Genomic DNA, 11,627 nt, shown 5'->3' with positions numbered 1-11,627 from the left:
TATAAAAATCTTGGGAATGTGTTATGTATATCAGGCAGAAACTCTCTGCCATGTTCACCAGAATTTAACAGATTACAAGGAGGTTGTTCCTTGGATTTAGTTAGCTTGCGTTTGCTTCCCAAAAAGTTACTTATTAACATGACCTTATATCCCTAAGATGCATGATACCATGTAGTCCTATGATACCTGATACCACTTCCAGGTTTTGAAACACAGGCTTTTGTTAGACAACACAATTTTGTTTTTTATTTGACGTTTCTTCATATTTCTTTTAGGGCAAGATTGTAGATACTTTATTTTACCCTCTCTGAAACTTTCATGTTCTCTATAGATGCCTGGGTATTCATTTTCTTATTTTTTTCTAAACAGTCTCAACAGGCAGTTGAATCTAATCCTTTCAAATACTATCTAAAACCTGATTACTTGCTTGTCTAGAAATCTTACAAGCTACACGTACACACCAAACACTGATATCTCTCCTTAAACCTACACCTTGAAGATTTAATAATTATTATCTTGTACAGGCAATGATCTCTGACACCTCATCTCTTAATATGTGTTTCTGTTTCATGTTTATATATTTTTAGAAATAATATGCTCCCAATGATTTTTGCCATTTTTTTCCTTTGAAGATGTTGTCTTTCTGTTTTAATTATGTATATTTTTTTTTCTTTTGAGATGTATCTTTAGCCATCTTTTCTCTCTTCTTGTTCCACTTCTCTTAAAAAAAATTTCTTTTTGTTTTGAGACAAGGTTTTGCTCTGCCACTCAGGCTGGAGTGCAGTGGCATGATCATAAGTTACTGCAGCTTCAGCCTCCCCAGGCTCAAGTTATCCTCTCACCTCAGCCTGCCAAGTAGCTGGGACCACTGATGCACATTACCAAAAATACTCCTGGCTAATTTTTGTAATTTTGTAATTTTTATAGAGACAGGGTCTTGCCGTGTTTCCCAGGCTGGTCTTAACTCCTGAAGAGTCCAGTCCACCTTGCCTCCCCAAAATGCTAGAATTGTAGGTTGTAGCAACTGTGCCTGGCCCTTTTACAAAATCTTATGTTGGGCCCCTTCATTCTCTTTATTCTTCTCTTAATTTTTTATCTTTTCTATTTTTCTGTTAATTTAATTTGCTTGGGTAAATAAACAGTTGAGTCTCTTTGGCTCACTTACTATAGTCTATTTGTGTTATAGGCTTTAAAATTGTGCTTCTTAATTTATTGAAATGAAAAATAAAACAGCATCCGCCTACTCTTTTTATGAAGAGTGAAGAAGCTGACATTAATTCAATATTTGAAACTAATTTTAAAGAGTTTTAATATAGTTTTGCCTATGTTTACATTTTTAATTTTCTCTGGGTACAACAATGAACTCAATTTCTTATGTTGACATGGTATATCATAATTCAGTTTTATAAGAAACCTAGTTGTATTATTTTTATAACCTTAATGGTTACTGACTGTGATACTGGTATATAATTAACATAAACCAATGTAAGCAACATAGATAACTCAAATCAGGTTTTTAGGAAAACCTAAATTGAGAATAAGAATATTAAGATAACATTATTTGGCATTGTAATGACATTGAGGCAAGTCCAATAACAATTTATAAAACAAAATTATTTCATGTATCTACTTTGTCCAAAGAGTAACTTGGTTGCTGATATTATATTAACTTTATTTTTTTCCTCAGGGATACTAACCAAATATTTAAAAAAATTAAAAGGGTAAAATATTGAAATGCAATTTGCATGCCTTTCTTGCAAAATACTAATGAAGATCATTAATTAAAGTAAAATTTGAACCATTTTTCTTCTTGACATATGGGTTAGATCACAAAACAAACAAAAAATGATATATAACTACACATATTTGACAGTAACTCTACATATATATTTAACAACATAACTGTGTTTATAAAAATAATATAGTTACTATATATGTGACTATTTAACTATATATATAGATATAAATACATTAATATATCATAAAGAAGCAAAACAATTACAGCATATGGAATACAATTTCTTTTTCAGAAATTTGATTTTTGTTTGTTGAAATGTTTATGAGTCATTATTGATTTCTATAAGCCAACCATAATACTTGCTCAGTTAAATTTTAAGAAGACCTATAGTCTAATTCATTATCATTAAGATTATTCAAAGAATAGCATTCTTATTCTGAAAAATATTTCAAAGTAATAACACAGAAATGTTTTGCCTAATTCCAAAGGAAACTAGGGAAACGCATTTTGATGAAGTAGCAGGAGATGTGGGATTTAGATGCATTGCTGCCTGCTTTAAATGGTAATCAATTAAGGAACAAATCCATATACTTGAAGGCCATTATATGCTGCAAGGAATAGGTGCACTAAGAATAAAAGTGCTTTATAATTATGTTATAAAGATGGCATGCCATTCTACGTCCAAGACTATTATAATAATGGCTTTTGTTTTCATTAGTTTTTTTAAGGGGTTAAGTTGGTTTGGGATTTGAGGAATTATTAAGTACTTGTTTTATTGACTACCAGAGCCTCTATTTAAAAGAATTATGTATGTAGTTTCTAAAGGTGAGTTTCTCGTCATTCATTTCGTTGAGCTTATTTCAAGAGGCCTGCCATGATATTCATTGTTAATAACTTAATTGATTCTATTATTCCCTAGGAAGATGTTCCTCAACTTACAATGGGCTTATGTCATGATACATCCATTGTAATAAAAATGTGTATAAGTTGAAAATGCATTTAATACACTTAACCTCCCAAACATCATAGCTTAGCCCAACCTACCTTAAACATGCTCAGAACACTTATATCAGCCTACAATTGGGTAACATCATCCCAACTCAAAGTCTATTTTATGATACATTGTTGACAAATTCACATAATTTTATTGAATACTGTACTGAAAGTATAAAATGGAATGGTTGTATAGGTGCTTGAAGTATAGTTTCTGACAGAGCAGGAGCATCACCATTTTTCTAAAGTTCCTCGTTCTTTCTATAGCCCCTCATTCTAAAGTTCACCTTAATCAAAAACTGCCTGAATCCAAAGGGCATCAGCCTAATGGCTAGGGTTAGCATGACCATAAATCACAAATAGCATCTTCAGCCATAAAAACATTCCAAACTCCCCCCCGGCCAGAGACATGCTAGCCCCAAGATAAACCCATACTGGCTGGGAAGATACCAGTCCCAAGATAACCTCACCTCTGCCCAAAGACATTCCATTCCTGCCATAAAGCTCCTCACCAGCACAGAAACATTCTGTGCTTGGAATAATCCCCCTTACCCTAAAACCAATACATACTCTTAGTCTATAAGAGAAAGTGCTCCTGACCAAAATTGGCCAGAAGCCCCTCTCAGGTTTATTTTCTATAAAATAAATCATCTTTAACCGTTGAGCCATATTTTGCATTTCTTTCCTCTTTCTTTAACTCTTACAGTTTCTACTGAATGCATATCCATTTTGCACAATTATAAAGGCAAAAAAATCTTCAGTCTGGCCATCTTAAGTTGAAGACTGTCTATGTGCTTGTCTAAGAGTATTCATAGAATGTTAGATTGGCTTCCTTTCTGTTACGAGGCCCTTTATAGGAATAATGCTTCTTAGAATGAATAGCTTCCCCTGGGTTGATGCTACATGAAGACCATCCTTGATATAAAAATTGCTTTTTGTAGATTCTGATAATTATGAAGCCAACAGTGAGTAAACATAGACACTAAAGCTTGGGAGAAGCAACAGGCTCTGAAATGTGTAGAGTTAGATGAAGTGGCTGCATTTTTACCAGTGGCAAATCCATAAGGGTCTGCAGCAAACTCAGTCCTTGCCTCCTCAGAGAAAAGAATTTGACTCTTAGGTGCATAAGGCAGAGGGAGAGACGAAGGTAAATTTGAGAGTAAGACTGAGTGTTTATTGAAAAGATTTAGAGCAGGAGACAAAGAAAGCAAAGTACACTTGGAAGAAGGCTACGTGGGTGACTTGAGAAATCTAAATGCTGGGATCATCCCTGGGCTTGGGGTTGTATACATTGGCATGGCTTCAGGGTTTGTGTTTTTCCTCCCTTGATTTTTCCCTTAGGGCAGGCTGTCGCCATTTGCAGTGCCCTGCCAGCACTTGGGAGGGTCCTCATGCACAGTATATTTACTGAAGTTGTGTACATGCTTAGTTGAGGCATTTTTCCCTAACCAGTCTAATGTTCCTGCAGGAAGATCATATACAGGTCAGACTCCGCCATTTTGCCTTTTAGTGCACATGCTTGAGCCTCTTGGCTAGCTCACGAGACCTTATTGGGAAGCTACTGATAACCAGCTACAGGTGTTTTCTCTCTGTTGGAAGACTGCCTTTCCTTGGTGCTGGCTGTGACCAATTATTATTTTAGAGAGATAGTTTAACAACCACCTTACCATCACCTAATGGTCACCTGACATTCCCAGCAGGGGAGCGGGGCCTCTCCAGGCTGCTCATGTCTTCCTAACTACCTACTCTAACAGCATGAGTACACTCACATACATGAACTCACTAACAGAGGGTTATTTGGCCTGAAACACAAAACAGTAACAACTTCTCAGCCACACATTCTCTAATGCCAAGAGACATCAGAATTCTCAAGGCAAACACACAGAAATGCAAATGGAAACTGAATTCTGTGTTCTTTACTACCTTAAATATCCACATAAACCTACTGATGAAATATACAAAACAAACTAATTTAAAAGTCTTTCTCTACTACTGCCAACAGTGTAGACAGATAATCAACTATGTGCAAACCAGAATCACATCTAAGAATATACTTGGCCAACAACCAGATTCATGACTTAGAAGCCAACACACTTGCTCACCTTAATTGAAATTTACAGATGAGTGTAAGAAGGAGACGAGGAAACACAAGGGGTGGAGGTTTGGGTGAGGAACAATTGAAGGTTACATACTCTGTTGATAACCATGACAGAAACTTCTGTGCAGCAGTTGATATTTTAAAATCTCAAAATATAGGCTGTCGAAGAATAACTCAGAGATGTTTAGCTATCTGGCTAGTAATAATTGGGTCACTTATAAATGAAAGAGATGTTAGATCAGTTGTCAGTGGTCAAAAGCAAAATCAGATTTATAAGGGAAAGGGAAGGCAAATACAGAGTCAGGAACACTTGATCATGCTGTAGATTTGTAGGAATACTCATTAGCTAGCAGATCGAAAAGTGGTCAGTCTTGAAAATTTACTATTTTTTTTGAGACACAGTCTTGCTCTGTTGCCCAGGCTGGAGTGCAGTGGTGTGATCTCGGCTCACTACAAGCTCTGCCTCCCGGGTTCACGTCATTCTCTTACCTCAGCTTCCTCAGTAGCTGGGACCGCAGGTGCCTGCCACCACACCTGGCTAATTTTTTGTACTTTTTTTAGGAGAGACAGGTTTCACCATGTTAGCCATGATGGTCTTGATCTCCTGACCTTGTGATCCATCTACCTCAGCTTCCCAAAGTGCTGGGATTACAGGTGTGAGCCACCACACCTGACCGAAATTTCAGCTTTAAGGAATGTGGTGAGTTGCTAAAAAACTCATTTTAATTAAATATGTATATAACTTCCTAAGAGATAATCTTGTGGCACTCATGTCATTAGTCTATATTTGAAGCTTTCCAGAGTCCACAATTAACACCTGCATTTTACTAATAATACTGGCCTATACAGAATTTATCATAACCAGCACATGGATATCCCTTGAGAATATTGGAATAAAATCATATTAACTGGTAGCTATTTTTTGTTTCTTTTACAATTATATACCACAGTGCTGGATTTTTTTTTCAATGCCAATTCTACACATTCTTTCTGTCTTTGAGTGATATAACAATTAGCTAGTTTAAAGCATGTACTGTCAGTCTATAGACACACTACCTCTTTATGAAAGTTACTATAAAATTTGCAATCAGTTTCAGACCTGCCTGGCCAAGATGGTGAAACCCTACCTCTTCTCAAAATACAAAAATTAGCCATGCATTGTGGCAGGCACCAGTAGCACCAGCTATTAGGGAGGCTGAGGTAGAAGAATCACTTGAACCTGGGAGGCGGAAGTTGCACTGAGCCAAGTTTGAGCCACTATGCTCCAGCCTGGGCAATAGAGCAAGACTCTATCTCAAAAAAAAAAAAAAAAAAAAATTGCAATCATTTCACCTTTCCTCATTCACTGAAGATTTTTAGCATGTTGCTGTCACCACAAAACTTATAATTTTAAATACTCACCTGTAAGAATATAGTAATGGTGGGTACTTTGGGAGGTCATGAAGGTAAAGTCTCATGAATGGGATTAGTGCCCTTATAAAAGAAACCCCAGAGAACTCTCTCACCCACTTCCACCATGTGAGGACGCAGTGAGAAGTTGCTGTCTATGAACAAGGAATTGGGATCTCACAGACATTGAATCTACCAAGGCTGATCTTGGACTTCTAGTTTCCAGACTGACAGAAATAAATATTTGTCATTTGTAAGTTACCTAGTCCATGGTCTTTTGTTATAGTATCCTAAAAGGACTAAACAAGCCTACTCTGTTTCTTTCAGTCTTTTACCCTTGCAGTCTTTTGTAATGATTGTAATCTCCACATACGTAATCACCTACTAATCTGGCTTCTCAGTTCTTTGAACTTCCAAACTTCTAAGATATTTTTTTTTACACACAAGAACTTGTCACTCCTATTACTTTAACATGGGCATTGGGAATTAATAATACAGACAAAATGTTGTTGTTGTTGTTTTTAATTACCAGTTCATGCATCTGCATTTCTGAATATCACTGGATGGATAAGAATCCATCCAGCTAACACTGCTGATGCTATCAGAGTTTCCAATTCAATAATCTCAACTTTTCATTATCACTTACCTCCGAATTACCTCATTTTCCTGTTTACTCAATTTACTTTCCTGGTTCAGCTTCATAATTATTTTTTTACAATCCATTCCACCCTCTTGTTCTATTCTTCAGTTATGTCCCTCTGCCCAAAGCACATGCCAGTTCATGAAACCACTTTTACAAAAATTCAATCAGTGAGAAAATTATAACAGTGAAAGAGATCCAAGCTAACTCACCCCACTATCTTGCTTTTCCCTTAAATATTCCTGCACTTTTGAATGATGCTGACTTTGGAAGACATTTAGGCTGTAGTTTAAATGACAATAGGCCTTGACTAAGACTCTGTGACTTTCGTAAAGCTATTGGGAAACCATCAGGCTGGGAAGATGACAGGAGCTTGAGTCCTGCAAAGGTGCAGACCATTGTTCTGGAGGTTATAAGATATGCAACTTCCCCAATTACTGCTTCAAATAACAATAGTGTAGATTGGCCTTTTGAGAGATATCTTTCCAGGTTTTTGCATTTCTGATGCAAATGGCTCCACCTGGACCTGCCAACCCTGTTCTCCTATAGCCCCATCAAGAAGCAGTTCAGCCTGCAGGAGCAACATTTGAGAGACGTTATAGCAGAGCAGGAAAGGGCTATACCATTGAAACTGTTTTGGATTAAAGTACAACTCAGCCATTTACCATCTATGTCATTTTGCCTTAACTACTCTATATCTGTAGTTATTAATAATTTCTCATGGGTGAAATAAAGATAATGCATGCACTCAATTTTGTTATACAGATGTATCATGTGCATAGTGTTCTACTGAATACTATCATAATTTACTATTATCATTTTGATTACTATCATCAGATATAGATAATTGCCTCCTTCTTGAAGGACTTCCTTTTCTTTCCTTTCTTCCTTACCTCTGGTGATCTGTCAGTGTCGCATTCAAATTTATAATACTCCAGTGACTCCCATTGATGACTTCAACATTGACCTCTCACCTGAGTCCTAGGATCAAATATCTATGGGGCAACTTAACAACTAGATGAGAAACTAGAGACACAGCTGCCCACAGCTGGTAAGCAGAATTGGTTGACAGGGCTGATAGAGTTTTGCTGTGTCCCCACCCAAATATTATCTTGAATTGTAGTTCCCATAACCCTCACATATTGTGGGAAGTAATTAAATCATGATGGTGGCTCTTTCCCATGCTGTTTCTGTGATAGTGAATAAATCTCATTAGATCTGATAGTTGTATAAATGGCAGCTTACCTGCACACTCTGTCTTACCTGGTGCTATGTAAGACATCTGTTTGCTCCTCCTTTGCCTTCCACCATGATTGTGAGGCCTCCCCAGCCATGCAGAACTGTGAGTCCATTAAAACTCTTTGTCTTTATACATTACCTAGTCTTGGTTATGTCTTTATTAGCAGTGTGAGAATGGAATAATAGAATGCAGAGTGAAGCACTTGAAGATTGGCATACAAGAAGAGGACAGAGAGATATGGAGGTCCTGAGTAAGTTAGGTTTTTGCAGGTCTGGCTAAGGAATCAGAGTTTCATCTGGGTGGGACTGTAGTCATTGGAGGGGTGAAAATAAAAGTTGTGGGGGTGCTTTTCTGTGTGCAAGCAAACTGCTTAGGAGTTCTTTTTCATATTCAAATGAAACACAGTAGTGCTTTGGCTGGTCAAGAACAGAGGTAACCTTAGAGTAGTGAGAGAGGAAGTATTTTGGTGGTAGACCTAACAGGAATGGCTGAAAAACTGACCATGGAGTATGAGGAGTTTGCTTTGATTTGGGGTAACTGGGTGAAAAACTGGACCCCTTCATGTGATACTGAAGCTTAGGAACATCTAGCATAAACTTTGACATATTCTGTTGAAGATCAATCTATCTGATATCCAAGAGTTGGTTAACTCAGAGCCTTACACATAGTAAATAATTGCTTAAAAAATAAAAGGAATTGAAAGGTGTAGGGGGAAGTAAGGAAGGAAAAGAATGAGAATGTAATGGCTAAATTAGGTTATTTATGCAGTTTCCTCTTCTCCCATAGGCTTTTTTACCCAGAATCCTCATCTTTTGAGGTAAAATCCTATGGGGAGGTTTTTCTTGACTTATTTAATTGGAATATATGTTCAGCCCTGGAAAATAATGGGAGAATTGCGTTCTTTGTACTCTGATTTTGTCCAAATCTTGCTACTGTACAGATTTACTTCACAACCTGGGCTTTGGGCTCTTGGCCAATTCTCAGTTCCATTTTAGATGGAGTTATATTTTTTCTTTTATGATTTTTATTATTATGGATTTCAGAACAGATAGCAAGAAAAATATGAGTTTGCTCCTCTAGCTTTCTCTATAAGTTTTAGACTTTTAAATACTTAGATGTTCCAGCCTTAAAGGGAAATTTACAGCATCTTTGGAATGTGAGTTATCTTCAGTTCCCATTTCCTTAGCTCAGGTAAGTATGAATAAGAAAACATATTTCAAGTTAAATTTTGAAGCTCGTCTGTTACCACACATACAATAGCATACAATTAAAATGTTCCCTACCTCTTATCTTTTGAAATATCAAGGTTAAATAAATTATTCTCTACTTCAAGCATTTTACTATCACATTTGGTAACTCTCCTACTGGCCACCCTTGCTTTAAGCAGACATTGTGTTTTGTTATTGGCCTTCATAGAAACATTTTCCCATTTGTAATATCAATGGTTTTACTGTGAAACATTACCAAGTCAAACTTTACTGTGATTAAAATGACCTTAAGAATATTCAAGTTGAGTTGAAATATTCAACTCAACTCAAACTGAAACCTGACCATTCTTGAAATTTCATGTCTGTGGCATGCAACTGAAATTATTCTTCTGATATTTTTCTTTTTAATAATTAACTCTCTTTACCTTCAAGATTATGAGGATAGATTTTAGATGAATAATTAAATAATATTATATGCATTTCTTAAGGTGTTCACATATAATACTCAAAGCACATCATTCTGAGTTACACCTGAGATGAAATACTCCTTTTTGGAGAATAGAATTCATAAAGAAAAATAGCCAGGATCTAACTCTGAATAAAATTTGTATAAAGGTATCATAACTTATTAAGAACCTACTATATACAAGTCACTGTGCTAAACATTAGAGAAGTTATCTTTAATCTTCACAATATCCATGAAGTTTGGGTAATATCTTCATTTCTTAGGATGTTAACCACATGGATTTTACATGTTTTGCTTATAGAGGTAAAGGAAGGATTCACTCAATCAGCAAATACTCTATTTGCAAACTATGTTAAATCAACTTTTTACATAAATGTTTATGACACCCAGTGAGTGGTAGTAGCTGCAGGTTGTTTTATTAATATAAATACATTGAAGTACGCTACTCAGGGAGGTGTTTAACCATGACTAATAACAGGTTCCTTCCACAGAATTAGATAATGAACAAGAGACACAAAGTAGCTTGGTGCTTCTAAATAAATATGTTTGGTCGCTGTTCTTACACATTAGTATTATTTAAAATTATTTTTAAAACCCCTACATAGAAATATGTTTCAAAATATTTGATTTTGTCCCCAGCTATTACTAAGACAATGGTCATCATAGATGAAAACGCCAAACTGTATCTGGTGCCCACTAAATCTGTCCAACTGTCATTGTTCCATATGTTGGACCAGGTATCATACACAAAGCTTAGTTAATAAAGAAGTACATGAGCAAATATGTGACGTCTTGCTAACAAATATTGCTGAAATGGGAGAGTTCCATGGACTCCTTCACGGGACTTGTGACAAGACTGTGAATCACTTACTTTGCTGCAGTGCTCAAACCCCTTGTAGCAGAGCATGCAGGCAAGCCAGTGTCTGGGCTGGGGCAGTGCTTTTGAGCTCTGGCCCCACAGCAGTGTCCATGGGTGTGTTACAATTAATGCTCATTTAGCAGTTGTTGCCTACAGATGGCTAAATGTTAAACCAGTGCAGTGGAGAGTCAGGATGACAGCCTTTTAAATCTTACCCTCTTGGTACCTGGGTCCTTTTCCAGAATCCAGGAAGAATCAAGTCACATGGCCTTGAAGCATGATGAATTCAGAAGTTTTATTGAGTGATGGAGGTGGCTGTCAGTGGGATGGGGAGCTGGAAAGGGGATGGAGTGGGAAAAGAATCTTCACCTGGAGTTCAGCCATCTCAGGCAGAACTCCTTTCTGACCATCCCGAGCTGAACACCTCTTAACTTTCAGCTATTTCTTTTTCCTCCTTCTCTGCCACATCACTCTGCTGCTCGGCAGCTTGGGGTTTTTATGGGTACAGAATGGGAGGCATGGTGGGCCAGTGCGGCTTTGGAAAAAGGAGCATTCAGGCAGGAAAACAGGATGTAAAGTTTTCATTTAGGGCTGTGGGCCCAGTCGTGGGTGGGCCTTTGGCAGGGAACTGCCTACTTCTACACAGTATTTCCCTGCCTCCTGTCCGTATCATTGCCACTTATTGAAAGTTGGCCATATTTAACTAAGGTATGAGCTTGTGTACTTGGCAGGCACTATCAGGTTTAGATAAACAAGCTGTGCCACTGACATAAAGAGATATATTAGTTGAGTACAATTTTTACTATAGTCAAGTCATGATAAGGCTTTTAACAATATGTATGGTTGGTGATAAGGAGAAAATGGGAAAATGGGACACATGATAATGAGAGAGGCTTGGCAGATTTACCAAATCACTGGGTGCACGAGATTAGGCAGATAGCAGGAGCAACAATAAGTCTAGTGGTTTTTCATTGGGAGGAGAAGAAATAAGATAAA

Source organism: Pongo abelii, chromosome Y (genome assembly GCF_028885655.2).
Source record: "Pongo abelii isolate AG06213 chromosome Y, NHGRI_mPonAbe1-v2.0_pri, whole genome shotgun sequence".
Taxonomy (NCBI): domain Eukaryota; kingdom Metazoa; phylum Chordata; class Mammalia; order Primates; family Hominidae; genus Pongo; species Pongo abelii.
Note: the sequence above shows the minus strand (reverse complement) of the source record.